The following is a 27,824-nucleotide window of genomic DNA, read 5'->3' as shown; positions in this document are numbered from 1 at the left end:
AAAGGAAGGCAACGAACTATGAAATAATGTTGAGATACGTGTCAATGGCCATGACACATTCGAAATGGTTTGCTTCAACATTATACTGAGGATAAGGTCATCCTAGGTTGTGTGATACAGAATGCCGATGCTTGGACTTTCGGGGTCCCCCATGGGTTTTGCTAATTGTGGTATCGAGGACTCTACCCCTTAGTACATGAGTATCACCACTTTGCATTTGCATTGCATTTCATCACATTTACATTACTTATGAGATTGTTGACTGTTGATTCTGTATTTGTGGACTCATTGATTATTGAATGCTTGTGATTGATTGCTTATTGGATACTTGAGGTTTATTGAGTGTTGATTGGGTTTACTTATGTTATCTGGGCTGATTATTTGTGATGTCTACTTGATTCTCTTCCCCTTGTCCCTTATTTGCATATATGGTTCTAATCATGTCGGTCGATGATTCCTACTTAGTACCGACATGGTGTACTGACCTTACTTTTTGTACTCTTTTATTTGAGTGCACAGTTTGCCATTGGTGAGACATCCGAGCCTCGTGACACCTGGCCGAGGAGTTGATCTATAGTCGTACATGGTGAGCATCAGAGTTGGAGCTCAGGATGGCTATTGTGAACTTATGTTCTCATACTTTAACTTTTAAGACATTTTATTGGATATTCAAAGTTATATTTCAGACTATTTATTCTATCACCTTTATAGTGCTCTTGTATCGATAGACCAGAGACTATGGGTTGTATTTTCGCATTTGGTGTTTTTTTATGATTTAGACTTCTTATTTATCTATAATGTTTACTTGTCTTATATTTATGATTGGTCGAGTAATCTATTGCGAATGTGTTCGCCTATTTGGTGGGGTTTAGTAGGTGCCCGCGCATATCATGAATTTGGGCCGTGACAATAGGCATCTATTGGAAGTTAGTAGAGTTTTTGTTACAATCTCATCGGTACTGATTTGGTGGGGTTTTGTTACAGCCACACATTTGATCAATAGGTGTCCTACTAAGCTACTCAAATATCAAACCGTTTCTGAAAGATTATTTGGAACTAAACCTACATATTCTTCTCTTAGAGCTTTTGGATGCCTTACTTTTGCATCTACTCTACTTCAAGGAAGAACCAAACTGTGTCCTGGAGCAGAATCATGTGTATTTAGTGTATCTCTTTGAGAAAAAAGGATACAAACTAATGAGTCTGAAAACTCAAAAAAAAATTGTGTCTAGAAATGTGGTTTTTCATGAGAATATATTTCCTTATTCACAAAAACAGACTATTACTCCTTTCTTTACTCAGCCCACTGATCCTAATCCTATGAATCAAGAGTCATTTTGCCCTTCTAACTAATCTTCCTTTCACCAGCAACACTCTCAAATTACATCTTCCACCTCTATCAATGATCCTATGTCTAGTCCATTCAAATCTAATCCATCAGATTCAAATTATCCTATGTCAAGTCCACTCACATTAAATCCACCAAATTCAAGTTCTAGTCCTACTTCACTTATTCCATCCTATACCCCTATCCCAACTGCCTCACCTTCAATGCCTTCTTCATCTCATTCTTCTCTAACTGCTCTATCTAATCAGCCCATTCCTCTTCCCAATCCCTTTATTCTCAGATAATCTACTAGAGCCACTAAAACTCCATCTTATTTAGATGATTATGTTTGTGAGACTATTCACTTGGCAGATGTCTCTACTATATGTTTCCTCTCATTATATCTCCTCCCTCTTTATCATTCACCTCTCTTTCTTCTTCAAGTAAACATTTTCTTAACTGCCTCTCACACGTTCAATAATCAACCAGTTTCTCTCAAGCTAGCCTACACCCTGAATGGAAAGAAGCCATGTGTAAAGAAATTGATGCTCTCATACTCAAAAAAACTGGGGATGTTATTCATTTACCTCAAGGGAAAAAGGCACTGCCTTGCAAATAGTAGTACAAAGTTAAACTCAAATCTAACAGAACTGTTGAGAGACTTAAAGCAAGATTGGTTATAAGGAGGGATATCAAAAGAGAAGGCATTGATTTTAATGCAACTTTTAGTCCTGTTGTTAAAATGACAACCATAAGATGTTTGTTAGCTATGGCAGTCAAGAGAAAATGGGGTTTGTTCCAATTAAATGTTGACAATGCATTTTTACATGGAAACTTGATAAAGAAGTATTTATGAAATTCCCTCCTGATGTGGAAGTTTCTGATTCTAGCCTAGTGTGCAAATTGAATAACTCTTTATATGGCTTAAGACAAGCTTCAAGTCAATGGTATGCTAGATTGACATCAGCTCTCAGTTTTAAAGGTTACTCTCATTCTCTTAATGATTACAGTTTGTTCTTCAAGCGAAATGGTTTGGCTATCACTAGACAGTTTATGTTGATGACATTATCTTGACAGGAAATGATTTGAATGAAATACATTCCATTAAAGACTTTTTGGATTTGGAATTCAAGATTCAAGACTTGGGGAACTTCCATTATTTCTTGGGCATAGAAGTACTTCGAGAACATCAAGTCTGATTCTCAGTCAAAGAAAATTTGCTATGGAACTTTTACGGGAGTTTGATTGTTTGAATCTTCGACCAAATTCTTCTCCATTGGATCCATCTAAGAAATTACAGTAAAAAAAGGGGAAGTTATTAAAAGATCCTACTATTTATCGCAGATTAATTGGAAAGTTAAACTTTTTAACACAAACCCGTCCAGATCTTACGTTTTGTGTACAACGTATGAGTTAGTACATGCAATCCCCTTGTCAACCACATTTTGATGCTGGTATTCATGTCCCCCGATATCTTTTTTCAGACCCTAGAATTGGTTTGTTTATATCATCCTCCCCATCTTTCGAGTTAGTAGCATTTTGTGATGTCAATTAGGCTACATACCCGGAAAGTCACCGATCTGTTAATGGGCACTTCATAAATTATAGGAATTGTCCTATTTCGTGGAAATCCAAGAAGCAGATTTCCATCTTCGTATCTTCAGTCGAGGCTGAATACAGCTCAATGCGTTGGGTTGTCGCAGAAATCACATGGCTTGTCCGTCTTTTCGAAGATCTCTCAATCTCTCCTTCTCTTCCAATTTCTTTACACTCTGATTCACAAGCATCAATTCATATTGCTAAAATCCCGTCTTTCATGAAAGAACGAACCATGTGGACTTAGATTGTCACTTCATTCAACAAAAATACATCTCCGGCCTAATTTCTCTCTCTTTTGTACCATCCACTTTCCAAATCATCGATATTTTCACTAAACCTCTCACGGCCCTTCTCACCGGCATATTTTGGACAAGTTGGTTCTGATTCTGCCCCCTTCACATTGAAGGGGGGTGTTGGAAAGAATTTCTCCGATTATTTTTCTGGTGAAGGACCAGTAACAACAAAGAATAAAGATGAAGGGTTGACAGACTCTTCTGAAAATGAAATGAAGGTTGATGAGCTTTGACTTAAACAAATATTGGGCCAAACTCCTTATTCAGAAACATTGGGCCTTTTCTACACTATTGGGCCAGGGCACACAGAAGAGTTTTCAGAACATATGATGCTGGCCCCTACTAGAAGGATATGCAGCCATATACATACATAACATACCATACATAGTACTATCTAGAATGTGTATACGTGTATATTTCTAGATACAAATTTTTAAACTTTGTAAGTAAACAAATAATAGAAGGATAGGTGTACAGTTTGTTAGGAGTCATTTTCGATTCTTTGCTATTTATAGCAATTCTTGTACAAATTGGAAATATCCATCAATATACAGAAAATTCTCTCATTCTCTTTTTTCTAATAGCATAGTAGCAATAGGTTCGATTTTAACAACTCCTATAATAATTAAGCCTCAATACGGAGCATGTATTACCTTACATATTAACAACTACTTATCTCAAGAATTAAGTAGTAGTTTAATGGTAGAGTTTTTATCAAAGGTGCAAGATGTTAGATATATGTTATCCACCTCAATTCTCAGTTCTCTTTTTTACCGAACTGCAAGTGATAAAAAAATGTTGTTACATAAAGTTTCTTCTTAGTAGCAGTTTGCATGGTTTCGATAGTTTTGATCACCGCTCAAGAGTATACTCTTTCTTATATAGAAATGGGAGTTTTGTGGAGTTTGTCATGGAGAACAAGGGCAGAAGTGGAATTGAACATTTTCTCATGCTTAACAATGTTATACTCTTTTCTTTACACTTCTTTTTATTCCTGTTTTATCCCTCTCAGTGTGGACCAACTTTCCTTTCTAAAGTGATAGGTACTTTCTTCTATTTTCTCCTTAGGGATAGGGCTGTTCACAATTTTAGTTAAAATTTAACCAAACTGAATAAAATAACCGACATTTGGTTTAGTTTGGTTTGGTTTGGTTTTAAATTTTAAAAACCGATAATATTTGGTTTGGTTATGGTTATAGTAAAAAATAACCGAATAAATAACCGAACCAAACCGATAATTATATACATAAAATTTATAATTATTTATATGTATAATATTAGCTTTTCACAAATAATTAAAGATATTTTATACCTTTTAATTATTAATTTAATTTTGGTCTACTTATTTTTAAGGCCCATGTCTTAAAAGAATATGTCCAACAATCCAAGCCCAACTCTAATAAGTCGTAAGCATAAGGGTTGTTTGTATTTTGAAACCTCTATTTGACTTGTTCTTTTGAATCTAAACTGCGTTGCAAGTTTGGTCCACCTGATTTGCTAACAGCGTGTCTTTCCCTCAATATGCAGCAAAGTTCACCCTTGTGGGCTATGAGGAAAAAAGAGTTTCATAAGAAATTTGAAGAATGTAGAGAGAGAATATTTGAATTGTCACGACTAGTCATAAACCGAAAAACCGAACCAAACCGAACCAAACCGACAATAACCAAACCGGTGGTTATTATTTTACTTGGTTTGGTTATGGTTTTAGACATTTAAAAACCGACTAAATTGGTTTGGTTATGGTTTTAACCAATAACCGACCCAAACCGAACCATGAACACCCCTACTTAGGGACCTTCTTTTCTTTTAGGATTTACATGTCTTTTTTTTTTTTTTTTTTTAAGTAGGAAGCTAATTATGTGATACAACTTTTAGGAATTGAATTATACTTATTTTTTTTCAAATTGGTCCTTATTAAGTATTAAGTGACCAAATATCAATACCTATTTAATTAGGGATAATTTAATCAGATTACCTATTTTGCTTAAGAGTTAGTATTTTCTTAAAGGTGTGCATATGGCTAAGTGAACATTCTTTTTGAACCGGAACGATTAATGAAAAAGAGAGAAACAAATATTTCTTTCTATTTTACAACATTTTGCATTAGTTCTGAAAATTATGCGCATGAAATAGAAGAAAACAATATGACTATATATTCATGTACTTTATATATAAGAATGAAACTGAAGTTCATGTGTATGTTTTTATTGAACAAGTGAAAATATATTGATGATGATGATGACGTATATAACTAGCAAGAATAAATATGAGGGGATTGCAATATGCATGTGCATATATGTGGTCAAATAGTTAGAATATTTTTTTAACCTTTTTTTTTTAATTACATACGGGGTAGGGAAAGGAGAATTGGGGAAGGGATTAGAATGTGGGGATTTGAATCCTCACAACTAAGATAAAAATTCAGGTAGTTAACCAACTGAGCTATATCAGAAATATAGAAAAGATACGTGTCAATTGATAATTTAATTCTACTAGTATGAGAAGCCTACATACTAATTAAGTTTCTCCATTATATTACATATTTATGTCAGAATATCTTCACATGTGAAAAAACACAAGCTAATAGGAGTAGTAGAAGAAGCAAGTCTAAGATTACCGCATCCTACCCTACTTTACATTTTTCATTTATAGTCTACACATTTTCCAACTACTTTATGATATGAAATGCTTGAAGATTAGTTTTATAGCTCTCAATCTTACATAAAATAAAAAGTAGAATAATTGTATACCTTACTTTTGTTGAGCTGCATCATGTTGTTTATGTTATTATATATTTTGTGACATTCAGTTTATGATGTTTAAGCATGTTCTTGTTACTTTAATAGTTGTTAGCTTGCTGAAAATACTACCTATAGCTAAGACTAAAATCAAATTGTCTAATTGAAATTTTTCTCATGTTGGGCCCCGTGCGCAACACGGGCATACCGTACTAGTTAAAGTAGAAGAGAAACTTTATTTTACAAAAGTAGTTCAAAGAAATATGACGTCAATATTACAATTTGAGACGATTTAACCTTTTCACAGAGTTTAACAAGTCATTTGGGTTAAGCTTATATAATCATGAAAATCACTTTTATATGTTGATACTGATTTTATAAATAAACAATTACATATTTAGATAAAAATATTAAAGCCACTAATTAATAGTTAGTGTGCTTGATAAAGGTTTTGACAAGGGTGCCTCAAAAAAATTGGTAGCCTAAAGCCAAATCTTAACAAGAGGTCTCAGGTATATTCAATAAATCTAGCTCACATATGTGCATCTCATGAAAAATAATCCTTAGTTGCAATATGACCAACAAGATTTCTCGTGCATGAAATGTACACATCGTTGTTTTTACCAATCGGTTTTTGCATAACAAAAGTTATAATTTCTCATGCTTCGAATTGTTCGAATTTATTTTAAAGTTTTCTTTTTATATTTGAATCAAATAATTATACTTTATCCTTTAAATTACTCATTCTTTTCAGAAATGAATTTATAAACCTATAATAGTGAAAATGGGCCCAAAAAGTTTTGGGGCCTAAGGCCTTTGCTTTATCAGCTTTATTATCTTAAAGTCGGCACTGTAGTTATCTTTTTTATTATCTGGTATCTTCTATGCACCTGGTTTATATGTGATCAAACACGGGATGGTACTGCTGACGCTTCTGAGGAAACACCTCCTCTATCAACCCGAGTGTCAATTGAGGGCATTGAGGACGTCGACCAATACAATTCGGCCAGCGTTAACTCATTCCCCCTCGAACCATTTTCTAGGGCGGAGGATTGCCTTATACATGGAATCCTTCAAGGTTGGAAAATAAGTCTGAGTCGTTCCCTCATGCTATCATCGATTTCATGATTGGTGCATCCGAGGCTGCACGGAAACGGGGAGTAGCCAGTCGTGTCCTATCTGTCGTAGGCTCTATGGAGAGAGTGACATATGGTTTTTGTTTGGAAAATACTAGGTTTCCATGTATAATAATTTTCTGCTCTTTTTTTTTTCTTTTTTCTGTTACATTTTGTAAAAGGAATTCACTCTTTTTTCTTTTGGTTTTGAAATTGAGACGTTATGTCGATATTTAATCAAATGCTTTATAGTGTGGTCAATTTCAGTTGTCTTTTGTTGAATTTAAATGACCCCTTTCTAGTCTAGTTTAATTTCAGCTGCACATTGCATGTCATGAGTTTTGAAATTAAATGACAAAATGATATAGTCGTTCACTAATTGTGTAGAAAAAACTTTTAAGTACATGATTTCATTGTTTTTCACTGTTATTCTTGGGTGGCAACATTCGAAAACTCTGTTGGCAAAGGACTCGCGAAATACAATGGGAATCCAAGTCACTTCCCTAATGACTGTTCAAGGGCGGTTCAATAAAATTGGTGGCCTAAAATCCTTAACAAGATGTCTCAAGTACATTCAATATTATTTGCTACACATGCATCTCGTGCGCTGCACGTGCATATCATGAAACAATCTTAGTTGAAATATGGCCAGTATGATTTCTCGTGCATGAATTGTACACATTGTTGTTTTTACCAACCACTTTATGGATAGCACTAGTTATAATTTGTCATATTTTCGAATTGTAAGAATCTATTTTAAAGTTTTCTTTAATATTTGAAGTAAATAATTACACTTTATACTTTAAAATACTCATTTTTTTCAAAAACTAATTTATAAACCTAAAATAGTGAAAACCGTGACCCTAAATATTTTGGGGTCTAGGGCCTTGCTTTATCAAGTGTATCCTAAAGTCGACACCGGGTTTTGATAAACACTCTTACTATAAAAATGATTGTGATGTCGTTAAAACCTATTTACAAAAAAAAAAAAATTAAAATGTTTTTACATAAAAAAGGATGAATGACGAAAATAAAATTGAGAGATAATTAAAAGTTACTATAATTTAGGAGGAGTATTTCAAAGATTACAAAAGATATCAGGAATAAAATCGTAAAGGATTAGTCAACCGACTCAAACCAAAAGATTTTACGAGTTGTAAAACTATAAGTTGAGGGTGACCTAGTTTATGACTTTTGGTTAATTTGCTTATAAACACTTGAATTCACTACTAAAAAAACTGGCAAAATCAACGAATTTCGTCGGTCTTTTGATAATTGTTTTAATTTTATTTAAGAAAATCGGTGGATTGCGTTGGTTGTGCAAAAATGCGCGAAAAATATAATTAATTTATTTATTATTTTTTAAAATAAACCGACGGACTCTGTCAATTTTTATTTTATTTTTTATCTGACTGTTTTTAGAGCAAAAAAAATAGTATAAATTAAATCAATGTACATACTTGAACAAAGAACATGAGTGTTCTGGTGGTAGAGCCCTTTAATGCCAAGGAATATACCCGAGTTTTATTCCAAGTTGGTACATTTCATTATTTTATTTTTTAAAAAAAAATCGACGAAATCCATCGGTTTTTTAAATTTGTTGTTGTTATTTTTTTTTCTATAAAACCGACGGAGTTTGTCGATTTTCCATCAGTTTTAACTGAGGCGGTGCTTCGATTTTCGAAAAGCGACATAACGTAAATTGACGGACTGTTTACCTTAATTTTCACTGAAAAACCGACGCAGTCCGTCGGTTTTGGCCGTCGATTTTGCCATTTTTTTGTATTAATTACAAGCGCTTTTAGTATTTACCATCCGTCTAAATAAACCAAAAAATTTTATGCACTAGTTTGACCAGCTTAGTTAAATACTCCAAAACATGCTAGTAAGATGCAAAAAGATACTGCGATTAGAGGTATTAAATATCAACTCTATTAAGCAAATCAACCACTATTGTTGAAAAAAGAAATTAAAAAATGACCAAGTTGTATTTCAATTGGGATCAAGAAAAAGCCTCTTCCTTCCTCTCAACTTGCAAGTTTTCAATGGTCTTCTTAGATAAAGGAGTAGGTAAAGCAAGCCTACTTTCCTTGACCACTCTCTTCTCCAATTTCTCAAGAACTTTTCCAAATAATTCTCTTTTCACAGTCTCCAATGCTGCATCCAATCTCTCTAAGACCTCCATAGAATTATTGTTGTACATAAATAAACCACTATACAAATCAAAACTATCAGCAGTTGTATTCTCCATCAAATTCAACAATTTTTCTACCCTTTTGTATTTATAGGAGTTGTCTCTGGTCCAAGTTTTTGTAACACTCTGCCTATGGTATGTGTAATAAATTGTGAGTCAGCAGCAAACTTGTCATGTTCAAAACAACTCATTTCTACCATCCTACAACCTTTTTTCTCAAAAATGTTAATGAAATTGTTGACCCTTTTAATCCTTGACTCTTCTTGGCCAATTCTAACTTTGTCAAACATAATAGGTAGTCCTTCCAAGTGTCTTTACCACTAGCTGGACCAAACATAGGATGAGTGCATAAAATGTCGAATTCTTGAGGTAGTAATTGAAGGAAAATATTTTTTGGGAATTCTTTGACGGATAGTATGTCTACAAAAAGTGTGTTACGTTTAAGCTTTTGTATGGGAAGGGAATGAATGACTCGTATTGATGGAGGTGCGAAGTACGATAATGTTAGGATGTTGCTCACATATGTCATTGGGATCTTTGAAGAAGTTAACATTAAGGGGTCATTTTGTGTGAAGGATAAACAAAAATAGTCCCGGGATAAAATTTTAGTTCTTCTTTATCCCATGTTTGGTTGAAATAAAAATTCGGGATAACTAATCCCGGGATTAGTTATCCCGAAACTGTAGCCTTATTTTATCCCACCTTGAGGGTGAAATAACTAATCCCGAGATAACTTATCCTAGGATTAATTATTCCGGGATAAGTTGTTTCCCAACTGAACGAGCCCTAAGGGATTGTGCTATATGGGAATAGTCAGTACGAGAATGAGCTAGTACAATGTGTCCTTGTTGAATGAAGGCCTTGACAATGAATTGTCCAAAGTTGCCAAAGCCTATAATAGCTATTTTGAGCTTGTTGGAATTGGAAAGGGGATGTGATGATGTGTTCTCTACGATTTTTGAGAGACTCGGGGATTCTGTAAATTTGGGATGTCTGGTAAAACTGTCATCAAGACTTGGAATTGAGACATAGTTATTATTGCTGGTGGTAGTTGAGCCGTCAGTTTGGGCACATGAAGAGAAAAGTAGGTGGTGGTGAAGTCGAGACGACGTCGAGTTGAAATAGTTGAATGATGAAAACCATGGTGGTGGTGGTTGAAGAGTAGAGATGAAGATGATTGAGTTTGAATATTGTAAGATTGCATAGACGGAACGGAAAACATGGTTTGATGTATATAAGAGTGTAATATAAAGTGAAACTTATTCTTCTCTTCCGGGATGATTAGAGGCCCGAGCTTAAAGAAGGGCTTGTTGTGCGTGAGGATAAAGAAAGCTCCTCCTCTTGTTGGAGAAGGGCTATTGAATGAAAAATTAACTTTTCAAGAAGCGAGAGCGAAAGAATTGAAATGGCTTTCAACTAATGACACGGACAAAGAGCGAAAGAATTAGTGTGTTGCAAGAGTAAGATGATCCGGCTTAAGGGTTTATATAGGCATATTTGCTAATTGCTTACATATAAGGTGGGAGAAAGGCGACAGACAAACTAAATAAAAATGTACTAGTAAATGCAATAAATCCTCTCTCTCTCTCTCTCTCTCTCTCTCTCTCTCTCTCTCTCTCTCTATATATATATATATATATATATATATATATATATATATATAGGAATACATAAGTAAGCAACATCATCATCATCGCTATACCATTCCTTAGAGGGTCAACTATCGTAGGAATACATTAGCACTTCTATTGCGCGCACACCACTGCAGTTGGGTATGGACAACACCGAGCCTATGTGTCCGGGTATGGATAACACCGAGCCTTATTATGATCGAGTACGAGTGACACCGAGCCTATACGGCCAGGTATGGTATTATTATATGTATATGTATGAAATATTTCCTTTAGAGAAAGGTTAAGTATACATGACATTCATCTTGAGAGGTATGTTGAGGTATAAAAGGGTTTTCCTTATCTTATGTTATCTTCATATTTTCATATTGTTACTATTCATGCCTTACATACTCAGTATATTGTTCGTACAAATGTCCTTTTATTTGTGGTCGCTGCGTTCATGCCCGCTGGTAGACAGGGAGATAAACCAGACCTTTAGGCTGCTTCATCAGAGATTGCATAGAAGTGCTTTATTTGATCCGGAGCTGCAGTAGTTGGTATTATTCTTTTTGTGTACATATATGGGCATGGCAGGGTCCTGTCCCGTCTTTATGATATTATATACTCTTCGTAGAAGCTCGTAGACAGATGTGTATAGCTAGGTATCTCGTAGCCTTATCGGTTCACATTTTGTATATCATTTTGATGGCCTTGCCGGCTTGTATATATAGGTATGATTAATGATGTTTATATAAATGTGCCTATGTTTGATTGAACTTGTGTCATTTGGTTTATGGTAATTATGAGTTAGCCGTGTGGCTCACCTAGAGGTGGTTATGAGAGTATGCCAAAAGGTGCTCCATAGACTAGCTCCGGGTGCCCGTCATGGCCCTCCAGTTGGGTCGTGAAAAAATAGGTATCAGAGCAGTTCGTCCTAGGGTGTGTCTACGAGCCGTGTCCAGTAGAGTTTTATTTATGAATGTGAAGTGTGCCACACTTATAAATAGGAGGCTGCCGACATTTAGGAATGATTGACCTTCTTCTTGCTGAGAGATCGTGTGATAGAGCCATGATATAAGAATTTTCCTTTTCTTAACCGTGCATTATGTTTTCAGCAATGCCTATAAAAAGAAAAGCTATAGCAGCCCAATAGGGAAAAACAGTGGTAGGTAGAAGGAATGAGCAGGTACCGCCGACAGATATAGAGGAGGGCGAGTCTCAGAATGAGGTTCCACCTAGGTCCTCTTACACACTGCCTGCTTCAGAGGAGCATGAAGGAGCTTCCACTCCAGCTCCATCACCCCCAGTTCCTCCAGTAGATGCCGCAGGCTAGGAGATAAGAGAGGCCATCCATTTACTGACATAGTTAGTCGCTGCTCAAGTCCAGGGCAATGTACAGGTCATGGTGATAGAGTTGTCAGTTCCAGAGCCCATGATTTCATTAGTTTAAACCCTCCAGAATTCTTTAGGTCAAAACAGGATGAAGACCCGCAGGGCTTCATAGATGGGATGTTGAGAACATTGTGGGTAATACATGCTTCGGATGTTGAGTCGGTAGAGTTGGCCTCCTATATACTGCGAGATGTTGCAGTTCATTAGTATGCTATTTAGATGTCTTCTAGAGGAGTTAACGTACCTCCATCGGTATGGCAAGAGTTTGTAGATGCTTTCCTCTAACACTATCTGTCGCCAAAGGTTCGATGGGCCAAAGCTGACAGGTTCCTGAATCTTAGACGGGGAAATATGAGTGCCTTAAAGTAGAGCCTTCGTTTTTAGTTGTTTGGCTAGGTATGCTCCAGCCATGGTAGCTGATATGGGGGATCGTGTGCACCAGTTTGTGAATGGTTTAGGGCCATATTTGATGGATGAGTGTTTGACAGCCTTGCTTCAGGATGATATGGATATTTCTTGCATTCAGGCCCATGCCCAGAATTTGGAAGAGCGGCAGCAACAGCGGGGGAATGAGCGTGAGCATGATAGGGGTTATAGCAAGAGGGCTAGATCCTCAGGTCCTGTTAGTGAGTTTAGAGGAGGTCTGAGGTTGCAATATTCTAGACACTCAGGCCATACAATGACTAGCGCACCTCCACAATTTACGGGCCTGAGATGTGATCGGCTTATTCACTTTGGACCGGGTCAGAGTTTTAAGGTCCCGGGTTCTCAGTATAGAGGTGATTCTACTGGATGAGACCACCCTTACGATAATGTACTCAGTGCGAGAAGCTACATTGGGGACAGTGTCAATTAGGTTTGGATGTTTGTTATGCCTGCGGTCAGCCAGACCATATTATGCGTGACTGTCCATTGAGAGGTGGTAGAGGTATGGTCCAGCGCTTAGGATCAACAGCAGATTCTTCATGATCCGTATGCCCTTTGGGGCAAATGTTACAGACACCCGCAGGTCGTGGTAGAGGTAGAGGAGGAGCGCCCAGTTCGAGTGGTCCTTAGCATCGCATTTATGCACTGGCTAGGCAACAGGATCTCGAATCTTGCCCCGATGTTGTCATAGGTATATTATTAGTATCTTCTCATGACGTATATGCATTGATTGATCTAGGGTCTACATTTTCATATGTTACTCCTTATATTGCTGATCGTATTAGGGTGAAACCCGAGGCAATTAAACCTTTCGAAGTGTCTACAACCGTTGGTGACCCAGTGCTAGCTAGCGGGGCATATAGAAATTGTGCAGTTGTAGTTTGTGACAGTCATACTATGGCTGATTTAATTGAGCTAATAATGGTATATTTTGATGTTATTATGGGTATGGATTAGTTGGCTTCTTGTTATGCCAATGGTGATTGTAGAACGAAAATGGTTCGTTTCCAGTTTTCGGGAGAACCAATTCTAGAATGGAAGGGTAATTCAACATCTCCGAGAGGTAGGCTTATTTCTTATATCAAAGCAAGGAAGATGAATTCTAAGGGGTATATTTATCATCTAGTTCGAGTTCAGGATACCGAAGCAAAGCCACCGACGCTTCAATCTGTTTCGGTAGTGAATGAGTTTTCGGATGTATTTTCGAAAGAGCTTCCAGGTTCTCCACCAGAACGGGAGATTGAATTTTCCATCGATGCATTACTAGATACTAAGCCAATATATATTCCTCCTTATAGAATGGCTTCTGCAGAATTGAGGGAGTTGAAGGAGCAGTTGAAGGATTTGCTTGAGAAAGGCTTTATCAGGCCTAGTTCATCACCCTGAGGAGCACCTATAATGTTTGTAAGGAAGAAAGACGGTTCCTTACGGATGTGCATTGACTATAGACAGCTGAATAAGGTGACAATAAAGAATAAATATCAGCTTCCAAGAATTAATGATTTATTTGGTTAGTTGCAGGGTGCCAAATGATTCCCAAAAATAGATTTAAGATTCGAGTACCACCATGTGAGAGTTAGAGAGAGATATTTCGAAGAGGGACGTTAGAACTAGATGTGGTCATTTTGAGTTTCGGGTAATGTCATTCGGGTTGATTAACGCTCTAGCAGTATTTACGGATTTGGTTAACAGCGTATTTAAGCCCTTCCTAGACTCGTTTTGTGATTGTGTTTATCGACGATATTCTGGTGTATTCGAGATCTCAGGCAGAGCACGCAGATAATTTACGTGTTGTTCTTAGAGTTCTTCAGGCTCGGGAACTATATGCAAAATTTACAAAATGCGAGTTTTGGTTGAATTCCGTAACCTTTCTGGGACATGTTATTTCAGCTGATGGTATTCGGGTGGATACCCAGAAGATTGAAGCTGTGAAGACTTTGCCGAGACCCACAACACCTATGAAAGTTCGTAGTTTCCTGGGCTTGGCAGGTAATTACAAAAGATTTGTAGAAGGATTTTCTTCTATTTCTGCACCATTTATTAAGCTGACTCAGAAAGCAGCTAAATTTCAATGGACGGATGCTTGTGAGCGCAGTTTTCAAGAGTTGAAAAACAGATTAACTTCGGCCCTGGTTCTGACACTTCCAGAAGGATCGAGGGTTATGTTGTTTATTGTGATGCTAGAGGTGTGGGGTTGGTTTTTGTGTTGATACAGCACGGTGCTTCAAGGAAGTTGCGGAAACACGAGAAAAACAACCGACCCATGATCTAGAGTTAGCTGCTGTGATTCATGCATTGAAGATGTAGAGGCATTATTTGTATGGTATTCATGTTGATATTTATACAGATCACAAGAGTCTTCAATATATTTTCAAGTAGAAAGAGTTGAATTTACGGCAAAGGCGATGGTTGGGGTTGTTAAAGGATTATTATGTTAGCATTTTATATCATCCCGGGAAAGCGAACGTCGCAGCTGACGCTCTTAGCCATAGATCTATGGGTAGCTTATGTGATATTCAGCCAGAGAATAGAGAGTTAGCTCGTGTGCTTCAATAGTTAGCTAGCCTAGGAGTTCGGTTAATGGACTCAAGCAATATGGGGTTACCGTTCAGGATTCAGCTACTTCTTCATTAGTAGTTAAGGTGAAAGAACGCCAGCATGAGGATATTATATTAGTTCACTATAGGAATACACTTCCTCAGAAGAAAAAGTCATCCTTTGAGATTTCTACAAATGGAGTTCTTAGATGTCGAGGCAGATTGTGTGTTCCGAATGTTGCAGTATTACATCACTAGATTTTAGAAAAAACTCATTGTTCCCATTATTCTGTTCATCCAGGATGGATGAAAATGCATGATCTTAAATCCATTTATTGGTGGGACGGAATGAAGACAAATATAGTAGAGTTTGTGGCTCAATATCCTAACTGTCAGCAGGTGAAGATTGAGCATCAAAATCCTGGGGGATGTTTGCAAGCTATGGAATTTCTGACTTGGAAATGGGAAGTGATTAATATGGATTTCATCGCAGGCTTGCCTCGTTCTCAGTGTAAGTATGATTCTATATGGGTAATTATGGATAGACTTACGAAGTCAACTCATTTTCTACCAGTCAAAACTACATACTCAGCTATAGATTATCCAAAGCTTTACATCAAAGAGATAGTGCGACTCCATGGTGTTCCGATATCCATCATTTCTGATAGAGGAGCCCAGTTCACAGCGAATTTTTGGAAGTCATTTCAAGAAGGTTTGGGGACTCAAGTGAGTCTTAGTACAAAATTTCATCCACAGACTGATGGCCAAGCGGAGCGCACCATTCAGACTCTTGAGGATATGTTATGGGCATGTGTGTTAAATTTTGGAGGTAGTTGGGATGATCACTTACCACTTATAGAGTTCGCTTCTAACAATAGCTATCATTCCAGCATCCAAATGGCCTCGTATGAGGCTCTATATGGGCGTAAGTGTAGATCATTGATAACGTCCAAATCCACTCCTCAAAAAGAAAGTGTACACGATCGTCGCAATATAATTTACCCAACTATGAGGCGGGGTCGATCCCGCAGGGAACAATATACTAGGCGATTTAAACAAGTTAGGAATTATCACCAACTAAGTTAAGCCAAACACCTTTTCAATATTTGGTTTTTGATTTTAAAAACTAACAAAGATAAAACTAACTAGAAAGCGGGTAAAATGATTAATGGCCACAAGTTTGGATACAAAGAAAATTACGCTCAAGTAACGATCCAATGTGTTTCACGATTTTACAACTAAGAGCGGTTTTATGTTAATAGATAATGATTTCTAAAATCTCATTGAAAGTCTTCCAACCAAATCAATGAATTTCACTCTAAGCTTTTCCAAGCCTTAGAGTGTGATATTAGGCACAATCAATTTAACCTCAAGTAAATATCCTCTTCCGAGCTCAAGTTATTAGATGGGTTTAATGACCCAAATTCTTGTTAATTAAACTTTCCCAACCTAGATTTCCTCTTCCGAGCTCAATCAAAGTAAATGGGCGAGTCTTAGGGTTAGCTAATCCCTTAAGAAACATTAAAGAACAAGATTCATTAAAACAACGAAGACCCACTTCAATAGCAATAAAGATCATTCAATACATAAGCATAACAAGAGGTTTCATCCAACTTTGCAAATGAATATTTTCATAAACAAGATTAAAGTTGTGGAATAAAATTCTACACACTTAGATATACAATACAAAGCAAGGAATTGAATAAATGAGTAAAGGGTTAAGAAATTTCTTATCAAAACTTCAAATCTTCAAATCTTCAATCCCCAAGTGTGGTGTAGGAACCCTAGTCTTCAAAACTTGTGTTGAATGGCCAAAGATAATGTTTTACAAACCCTAAAAGAATATTTATAACATTCCAAAATGGGAACAAATTGTGGACAAAAATTCCCTGCGTGCAGCACATGCTGCAGCAAGTGCTACTCGCAGGCACAACAAGCTGCAGCAAGTGCTACTCGTAGGTGCTGCATGCACAACATGCTGCAGCAAGTGCTGCTAGCATGTGTTGCTTGTTCTATTTTTGCTCTATTTTGCTCCGTTATGCTCTCCGGGCATCTTATCCTACAAAACGACATAAATACACAAAAAGTAACAACAAAACTTAAAGAGTTACAAAAGCTTAAGAAATTAGCATCGAATATCCCGTAATTTCACGACACATCAATCATCAGTTGGGTAGTTCAAAGTAGGAGAAACCAAGTTAGTAGGGACAGACTTGAACCAACAAGCCATGAAAAAGGTCAAGCTTATTTGGGATTGATTATTAGCTGCTCAGAGTCGTTAGAAATATTATGCAGATAATCGTTGACGAAGCTTAGAGTTTCGAGTTAATGATTGGGTATTCTTGAAGGTGTCACCTATGAAAAGTGTGATGAGATTTGGTAAGAAGGTTAAGCTTGGTCCTCGGTATATTGGGCCTTACAAGATTGTATGCAAGGTAGGCCAGGTAGCTTATGAATTAGATCTACCCTCGGACTTGGAGTCATCCCACCCAGTTTTATATGTATCAATGCTTTGAAAATGCATTGGAGACCCTTCCAGAATTGTACCTGTGAATGATGTCCATGTCACTGAGAAATTATCCTACGAAGAAGTTCTTGTTGCTATTCTAGATAGACAAGTTCGGAGGCTCAGAACTAAAGATGTAGCTTCAGTTAAAGTTCTATGGAGAAGCAATAATAGAAAAGAAATGAATTGGAAACCTGTGGAAGATATGAAGTTCAAGAATCCACATTTGTATCCACTTCCAGAGGAGGTTCGGATCGAACCACCATTACCTTCAGGTACGTAATGCTTTATTTTTTTGTGTTTTCTTGGTAGTGTAGGGCCATTATTGTTGTTGTTATTGTAGCCCTGTGAGGAATTATGTATTCTGGGTTGTTGTGACAGGATAGCAGTGATATAGCTACAAGGGAAACTCTGGCAAAATTTCTGTAGAATTCCTAAGAGCCTAGCATTCGAGGATGAATGTTTCTTGGGATGGGAGGGGGGGAGGAAGGATGTTATACCCCGTGGTTTTGTACATTGAGATTCGTTAGGTGTTAGTGGTTCTAGTAGTGGATACTGGGGTTATCAAGGTTAAATGAGATTAGATGAATTTATCTTATAGTTATAAGGGGTTAAGTTCATGTTTAGTAGGTATTGAAAGGATTAAAGGTTGAACGAATCAGTGAGAACATGTTTTCAGAAAATGTGGGTTTTACGGTCAGATATACGGACCGTATAATTTTTACGGACCGTATATCTAGCTGAATCTCACTGTAAATTGTATTCAGGAGGGGTAAGCAACTTCTTGGATTTTACGGTCCAATTATACGAACCGTATAATTTTTACGGTTCGTAAAATGGACCGTAAATCTAGGTCGATACTAGATTTCTTATTATATATATACCCGAACCTTATTCATTTTAACTCATTTCCAACTTTTTCTAAGTCCATAAAAGCTCTAGAACTTTCTCCTAAGCATACCCAATCAAACTCAAGCGAAATCAAAGATCAAAAGGCAAGAATCAACGGATTCAAGTGTTGAAAGGCTCACTAGGATTTGTAGAGTCCACGAATTCCTTTGGTGTTGAAGTTGGAGGTTTCGCTCAAGTGGATAATTAGATCCAAAGCTTATCCCTATGTGATAAAAGGTTAGTTTTCTCATCTATTTCATGTTATTGAGAATCTTGGCTGTTGAACAACTTGATTGAGGAAAGAAAGTGGAAGAGGAAGTTCAAATATGGATTTGATGATATTTTGAGTAGTAAATTAACCTGGGTTATGATTTTTAGAATGTTTTGAGTATAATCTTCATATGTAAGGTAATAATGATGAAGGGGAACTGTGGTATACAAGTGTATAAAGGATCGTGTTGAAGTTGTATATAAATTGATTATGAGAATGAGCTTTGAGATTAAATTGAATATAAATACCTGATTATGATATTGTGGATGTTGTTATTGTTGTTTGGGAGTTGTTTTGTAATACGGTGGAAGTCGATGAAGGTGATGCCCAAATTTTGTTGGCTCATCAATTATTCTAGTTTGAACTTAAGAGTGTTTTTAAGACTTAACCTTAGTATGAATCCTCTTGAATGTAGATTTTTCGGACTTTGGAGAAGAACGTTAAGTAAATAGGGAGACGAAAAGGTATGTTAAGACTAATTCTTTCCTTCTTAAGGCATGATTCTACTGTTGTGAACCTATCCATGATATTCACAATGTCTTCCATGATGACTCCATTCCTAGAAGTGCTAAAGCTCATAATTCTTGATACTCTCATGATATTATTGATCTGATCCTACGATAGCTGACCCTCTAAGGACTGATACAATGATGATGATGATGTTGCTTTTACATATATATATATATATATATATATATATATATATATATATATATATATATATATATATATATATATATATATATATAAAGCTATGTTGTAACACCGAGCCTATATGGCCGGGTACGATATCTATTGCGCGCACACCACTGTAGTTGGGTATGGACAACACCGAGCCTATATGTCTGGGTATGGATAACACCGAGCCTTTTTATGGTTGGGTACGCGTGACACCGAGCCTATATGGCTGGGTATGGTATTATTATATGTATATGTATGAAATATTTCCTTTAGAGAAAGGTTAAGTATGCATGACAGTCATTTTGAGAGGTATGGTGAGGTATAAAAGGGTTCTCCTTATCTTATGTTATCTTCATATTTTCATCATGTTACTATTCATGCCTTACATACTCAGTACATTATTCGTACTGACATCCTTTTGTTTGTGGATGTTGCGTTCATGCCCGCAGGTAGACAGGGAGACAGACCGTACCTTTAGGCTGCTTCATTAGAGATTGCATAGAAGTGATCCATTTGATCCGGAGTTGCAATTGTTAGTAATATTCTTTTTGTGTACATATATGGGCATGGTGGGGCCCTGTCCCGTTTTTATGATATACATACTCTTCGTAGAGGCTCGTGGACAGATGTGTATAGCTAGGTATCCCGTAGCCTTATCGGTTCACATTTTGTATATCATTTTGATAGCCTTGTTGGCTTGTGTATATAGGTATGATTAATGATGTTTATATAAATGTGCCTATGTTTGATGGAACTTGTGTCATTTGGATCATGGTAATTATGAGTTAGCCATGTAGCTCACCTAGAGGTGAGTATGAGAGTATGCCAAGAGGTGCTCGGTAGACTAGCTCCGGGTGCCCGTCATGGCCCTCCGGTTGGGTCGTGACATTTCCACCAAGTTAAGTACTTTTACCTTTTAAAATTTTGAGATAATTTTACAGGGTTTAACTTCAGATTTTGGATACCCAAGGTAAATGCACAAATAACCGTTATACTTTTAGTCTTAGTCCAATGATTTGATGTTCATTATCATGTTGTAGGCTTTAGCGAAAAGATTATCTCGAATTCAGTTTATGAACGAGTAACTTTCTCTTGCAAATCGAAAGTTTTTTCGTAAGGTTCAACTTCAAATTTTGGATCCCCAAGATAAATGCACAATGATCATTTCTACTTTTAATGTTACTTCAATGATTTGGCGTTCATTTTTATGTTGTAGGCTTTAGAGAAAAGGTTATCTAGACTTCAGTTTATCAACAAGTAACTTTAACTTGCAAACAAAAAAGGCTTCTGTGAAGGTTCAACTTCATATTTCTATTACCCTAGGCAAATGCACAAAGATCCTCTCTACTTTTAGTCTTAGTCCAATGATTTCATTTTTATGTTGTAGGCTTTAGGGAAAAGTTTATCTAGAATTGAGTTTATCAACGAGTAACTTTCTCTTACAAACTGAAATGCAGTTCATGATGGCCATAGACTACGGAGAGGCTAGAGGTTATCCATCTTAAAAGTTGAGCCAAGAAATACAAATATTCAATTAGCCAGTTAAAAGGTAATTAACGAGGCATTAATCTATATATGCACTGAAAGTTTGTTGATGTTTCTATGTTGACATGTAATGTGATAATTCAAGAAAATAGCATGCTACAACATGCTATATGATATTTATAGAGCAATTTTTTTAACACTATATGATCACATCAATTTAAAAATCTATTAAAAGAAGTCGAAACATCACTTATTACATCACTAACTTCAACAATATTTTGGTTTAGAGCAAAAAAATTCATTTGTTGAGAATTATTTGAATTATTGGTTCTTTTTAGATGGTAAGTTTGGTGATTATTTCAACCACCAACAATGTTGTAGCTTGTTTGGTAATTTGAGGTGTTAAGATTTTTGCTTGTGTTGGTAGATGATTAAAAACTCATCCATTATTTTAGAACGGATTCAATGTATGAATTTAGACGAGAAATCGTAGCCTTTATTTTTAAAAAGGATTCAGTGTAAGAATCTAAAAGAATACATATATACTCGCATCTTAGTCTGAGAGAAAAAGAAAATAAAATTGTTAGATTAGATGGTAATTATTTTGCTGAAGTGACTAAAACGCCCCTAAAATTGACACAAATTGCAACTTTGGTTCCCAAACTACCGCTGCAATTCAAGACACCCCTAAGCTTGGCAAAATGGGTTTTAACTCACCCCTGAGCTCATGACCCGGAATGAGTGCAGTCACTCGCGGGTCCAGCTGTAATAAAAGGCTTATGTGGCCTCCACGTGTAAAATATTAATGCCACATAGCATTTTCATCCTATGTGTCCTCTACATAGATAAATTGTTTTGAAAAAAAAAAAAAAGTAAAACTGATTTTTTTATAAAAAATCTGGAACAATTAAATATTTATTTTAAATCTGAAAATTTTGATTTAAAAAAAAAAAAACTAGAGTTTTAATTAAAATATCTGTAAAAAATGATTTGTTTTTTAAAAAAAAGAAAACTTGATATTTTGTTAAAAGTGTCCTAAAAATTTCAAATTTTCATGATTCTTTTAAGACACTTCTTTAAAAAAGAACTGGAAAAACTGATTTTTTTTAAAAATGTGGAAAACCCATTTTTTTAAACGAAAAAAATCAACCGGATAATTAGATTAGTTTTTCAATCTAAAAGAATTATCAATTTTCCACTTGATTCTTAAAAAAATCAGTATCCCAGATTTTAAAAACGTTTAGGTTTTTATATTCGTTTTTAAAACTAGAAAAAAATTATTAGTTTTCTGCTTTATTCTTAAAAAAATCAGTATCCCAGATTTTAAAAAGTACAAGTTTTTTTAATTAAAAAAAAAAAATTTCTAGATTTAAAAAATAATAACGGGTTTCGCACATTCTTTTTAAATAAATTCATTTTTCAAGATTTAAAAAGTTCCAGATTTTTTTAAAAAACAATCCAGTCCAGATTTATTTTTTAAAAAATGGGTTTTCCACATTTTAAAAAAAAATTAGTTTTTTCTGATTTAAAAAAATATACTTTTTAATGAATTTTCCAAAATGGATTTTTTTAAAAAAAAAAAAAAAAAAAAAACTAATGTGGCATCTCTCACACGCCTGTTGGTGTGTAACTACACTTGTTGTGCCGTGTGGCAACTCGGGGGTGTATTAAAACCCAGTTAGCTAAGTTTAGGGGTGTCTTGAAGTGCAGTAATAGTTTGGAGGCTGAAGTTGCAATTCGTGCCAAGTTTGGGGGCATTTTAGTTACTTAGGTTTTAAAGGAAATTAATTTCCATTCCTTTCTTCTCAATTTAATTTGTTAACTAATGCTTTAATAATTTTAAAAAGTTCTATAGCATGTGATCAATTGTTAGATAATAATCATTCTTTTTTACTTTTAGAATTTTAATGATACTATTACTTTTTATTGATGCGCTTAACTTAAATTTATTATTAACTGTCATTTTATAATTTTCAAATGTTATGCGGACGCTTACGAATTTTTCTTCCTTTAATTTATGTCATCATATCTAAGGTAATAATAACATGCTTTTATAAAAACATGCTTTGGATGGGCTACAACCGATAATACTTTAAATATTTTCTATGTAATAAGTAATTTGATTTTTTAATTGTTAATAGTTCTTGGAATTTATTAATAGATAAAACTTAAATATACTTTATTGATAATGTATAATAAATTGATAATGTATAATAAACTATATTCCCTCCATTTCAATTTATGTGAACTCATTTGACTAGGTATGAAATCTAAGAAAGAAGAGAAAACTTTTACACTTGTGGTGTTAGATGAGTCATATATATTTGGTGTGAAATAATTGTATAAAAGTATATTGTTTCTAAACATATAAAGGGATCATTTCTTTTGGCACAGACTAATAAAGAAAAAGGTTCACATAAATCAAAACGGACATACGACATTATACAAAAGTATGCAAATAATATGAATTTACTCAAAAAATATGAAGGTGTCCAACCAAATGAGCAATTGTTTATTTGGTCTTTTCTTATTTTTGAGGAATGGTATTTGATTGCAGAAAAGCTTTGCCAAGATTTGTTGGCCCCAACATAATTCAAGATAAATTTGAGCTAGGAAGTTCACATTTTCCTTGGTATTATTTCTATATTCAATCAACTTCGAGGAGTTTTCGGTATCAAAATCACATATTATTTTTGTTAACCATATTACCATGTCTCATGAAAGTGTTTGTATGAGAGATGCATGTATCGACTGCAAGCTTTAATTATGTCATTTATTCTCAGACCTTTTTTCTTCTATTCAATATTTAAGAGGGCAAGAGATTTTATTCCTGTCTAGAATAATTGTTCTTTCCTAAACTTATAAATTGAAAATTTAGGCCCCCAATAGTGCAAAATGATTAACTCCATAAATCCTCAAGGTGGCGGTTTTAAATCATAGTCCTGTCTCTTTTTCTATCAGAATATAATAATATTGAAGATGCATTTTCTAAATTAGAGATAGAGCTCTGTTTTAGGAGAGTAAATCACGAATATTTACTATATGCAATCTATTTGTTTTCTTTTTCTTAGTACTCAGCCTTCCTTTTTTTCCCTTCCATTTTAATTTTGTTATTAGCCAAATAACTGGATTAATGCTACGATTACTGGAAGGGTGAAGATTCTCGAAAGAAGATTGTGCCTAGCAATTTCCTTGCAAGATAATTATTAACTTAGTTTTAGTCAAAATTCTTCTAAATCGTTTATGGTGTGACTTATTTAAACTTACATTAATTTTAATGGATAATAATTCAGAAAAATTTAACACCATGAACTTGAAAAAAAAATGAGTATATTGTATGCATATTAACAATTCTATACTTTTCGTGTACAAAAAGATAGCGAAAACGATGATTAATTACTTCATGAAATATCAATCAACTTTGAGAAGATAATTATATTACTAAATAAATGTGGCGCTTCAAAAAAAGATATGTAAGTGGCAAAATTGATCTAACATCAAGACTTTTCAATTATTCATTATATATTAACAGTTCTTAAAATACGTAATAATGCCAATTATCCAAATTTTGTTGAGATGTTCTTAATATCTTTTGTTTTATTGAAATTTATCTTAAGCTTACTGAGGTTTCAAAGATTGGAAGTGTTGCATCAAACTCCGTACAGTTCATGGCCTATTAGAAGTAGCATGCATTGCTTGATTGGTGCTATGTCACGACCCTAATTACCGATAGTGCGGGCACCTACCTTATTATCACTAGTAGGCGAACCCTTACTCGTTAACCCATTAACCACTAGCTAATTTGAACTTCTTTAATAAGTTATACTCAACAATCAATTATCATGTGAATGAATAAATAAGTAAGACAATTCATCATTAATAGACAATATAAGTGCGGAAGTCATAATTATTACACCCCCAAAATCTGCAAGTCATTGTACAAGGACTCTAACCAACAATGTCTAAAGAATGAAGTATATCTCAAATATAATAACAAATAATGTCTGGAATGAAAGTAGACATCTGGAAAGAGAGTAGACATCTAGAAAGAGAGATCTTCAGGTGCCATCGAATGGATAGACGCTCACCCTCAGATCTGATCGAGCAAACTAGCTGTTACAACCCAACCCGCCATGACTGGCACCCAACTAAATCCTAGTGGGCGAACCAACACACAAGATATCTATTCATTCAAGTCTGATTTTATACTAACCAAGTTAAGCGATTATACTCATTCACGCATCAAATAAACAAAGCAATTCATGCCATAAAATACTGAAATAAGTGCGAAAGTTCTAACTATTACAAAATTCCCACAATTCGAAAGTCATCGTAATAGACTCTAATCTAAAACTTGTCTAAGAATTGAAGTCTAACAAATAATTAACCATAATGTCTAGAGTACGAAAAGACATCATAGCAAGAAGATCATCGGGCGGCCTGGCATGCGAAGAAGCTCACCCTAAATCTGTCAGCAAATGTCCTCCACGCTAGATATGAGGGCGAATAGCGGTATCTGTATCACAATTTGCACTCAAAAGAATGCAGCAAGGTAGTATCAGTACAAACACTATGTACCAGTAGATATCATAGGCCGACTAAGATTAGTATCATGCATATTTCATAAAGTCAATAGAATAAAACAAGCCTGTCAATAGACACGATTATCAATAAATCACAGCAAGTCAACCAAGGACAATCACAATCAATCACCAAGATATCAAGTATCACAATCACGTAAGCCACAATGGAAGTAAATTTACCACGATAAACTCACTCGCTGTACACACATGCTATCTGATGTCATTGTTCAGTAGTCATGACCTGCAGAGGACCCATGGTGTCCATGTACCACCCGTTCTGGTTTCACTCCTCGGACCTGAGCATAAACCTCCACTCCGGAACGAACCTCTGACGCGGGACATATTAATGTACCTCTCGTTTTCAAAACTATCCTCGGACCACGAGCTCATAATCCAGGTCATATATGTGTCTTTCCATACCTCTTACAGAACAGTGTTTCTTACCTCCTCAATATCATTACTTAACTCATCATTTTATGTCACAATACCATCGAGAAGATCATATTAGTTTTTCATCACAAAACATCCACTGCAGAATCAACGCACAGGAGTAGTGGCACGAAGCCCACACAATCACTCAATCACGAGTCACATAGGAGTTTAGTCACACAATATCATGCATGAAAACTAGACATGCTTTCTCCTATAGAATTCACAAAGCATACAATCAACTAACCAAAGTCTAACTCAAGTAGACTGTAACCTACCTCAAAGTAGAGCTGGAACAACGCAAGTTACTCTCTATAACCTTGCCTTTCCTCAAAGCCTTAGAACGCTCAAAGTCTAGAAATAGAAGGCTAAATGAGTCACAATACTCAATTCACAAGTACCAAGCAAGAATACCCTTCCCTTACCCTATTCCAAGGGGTGGATGATTTTATAGGTGATAAACAACCTATCAAAGCCCTTAGTAATCATTAATCATCAATTTATACCAATCTTCTATCAACATTCCCATTACAAACAGTTTTTATGGTAAATATACCATTTTTATAGAACCCTAGATCTCCAATCACTTAATGTATGTCTCTATTCAATTTATGATCAAGAACAACTAACCAATGCATTTAGATAATAACTAAGCGATAATAACCATAACCCATCAAGTTTAGAAGGTCTATTGGCATTCTAGGGTTTCTACATCAATTTTACCATCAAAAACCCATAAAGATGATTACAATAATGAAGGAGAAGGGAATGATAGAATGGAAATAAATGAACTTACCTCACAAGGTTATCTTGCCCTAGCTTGAAAATTCTCTCTAGGTGCTTGTTGGGAAGTGTGTTGGTGTTTTGTGAAAAGAGAAAATAAAACTGAGTATATAAAATTCGGCTATTGTTTTTACATCTACCGCTATAGCAGTCATCACGCCGCTGCGGCGGCACCGCTATAGCGGTCAAGTGATCGCTATAGCGGTCATCACGCTGCTGCGGCGGTACGGCTATAGCGGCCCACCACGATTTTCCTATGACCGCTATGACAGTCCACCCACTACTATAAAGGTGCCACCATAGCGGTACACTGTCCGTTACAACGGCCACCAAGGAAAATGGATTGCCACTGGCAACGGTCTATGTACCGCCATAGTGGTACCGCCGCAGCGGTACCCCTACCACCAAAATAGTACTTTTTGTGCAGTGAGCTCGATTTTGTCTAATTTTCCCCCTATCACCCCACATTTCATCTAGGGCCTCAAAAACACAACATAAAATATGCACACATACAAAAGACGCCCTACGAATCCACCTGCGGTCTCGGAATTCCCAATGGAGTCCTAATTTCCTGGTCGTTACACTAGATACTAATTAAAACACCGTTCATCCCCGAACGGATAAGGATGAGGATCTAGGGAGGAGTTACCGGACTCGGCGAAAAACTGGGGGTATTTACTACGCATATCGGATTCTGTTTCCCAAGTGGCTTCTTCCACTGGGCAATTCTTGCACTGAAATTTCACAAAAGCTATTTCCTTAGACCTCAACTTGCGAACATCCTTGTCTAAGATAGCAACGGGCTCTTCCTCATACGACAAATTCTCATCTAACAAAATCGAATCCCAACGGATGATGTAGGAACCATCGCCATGGTATCTCTTAAATATCGACACATGGAACACCGGATGAACGCCTGATAGACTCAGAGCTAAAGCTAAATTGTAGGACACCTCTCCCA

The 27,824-nt window shown here is 35.8% G+C and overlaps 2 long non-coding RNA genes and 1 pseudogene across 2 annotated transcripts; 1 reads left to right on the top strand and 2 right to left on the bottom strand.

The window, feature by feature from the left end:
- The first annotated feature begins 1,064 nt into the window (after nucleotides 1-1,064).
- LOC132630645 (uncharacterized) lies at nucleotides 1,065-2,703 on the top strand. The gene is made up of 2 exons (XR_009578639.1): nucleotides 1,065-2,309; nucleotides 2,405-2,703. It is a non-coding gene; the product is annotated as an uncharacterized LOC132630645 (long non-coding RNA).
- On the bottom strand, nucleotides 2,544-3,434 carry LOC132630644 (uncharacterized). Its single transcript, XR_009578638.1, has 2 exons — nucleotides 2,720-3,434; nucleotides 2,544-2,613 (listed from the first exon to the last, which is right to left on the bottom strand). It is a non-coding gene; the product is annotated as an uncharacterized LOC132630644 (long non-coding RNA).
- A 5,640-nt stretch (nucleotides 3,435-9,074) lies between these two features.
- Nucleotides 9,075-10,488, bottom strand: LOC132633788 (arogenate dehydrogenase 2, chloroplastic-like; annotated as a pseudogene).
- Nucleotides 10,489-27,824: the final 17,336 nt, after the last annotated feature.

The sequence above is a fragment of the Lycium barbarum genome, chromosome 3 (genome assembly GCF_019175385.1).
Source record: "Lycium barbarum isolate Lr01 chromosome 3, ASM1917538v2, whole genome shotgun sequence".
Taxonomy (NCBI): domain Eukaryota; kingdom Viridiplantae; phylum Streptophyta; class Magnoliopsida; order Solanales; family Solanaceae; genus Lycium; species Lycium barbarum.
This window is presented reverse-complemented; position numbering and strand designations above follow the sequence as displayed.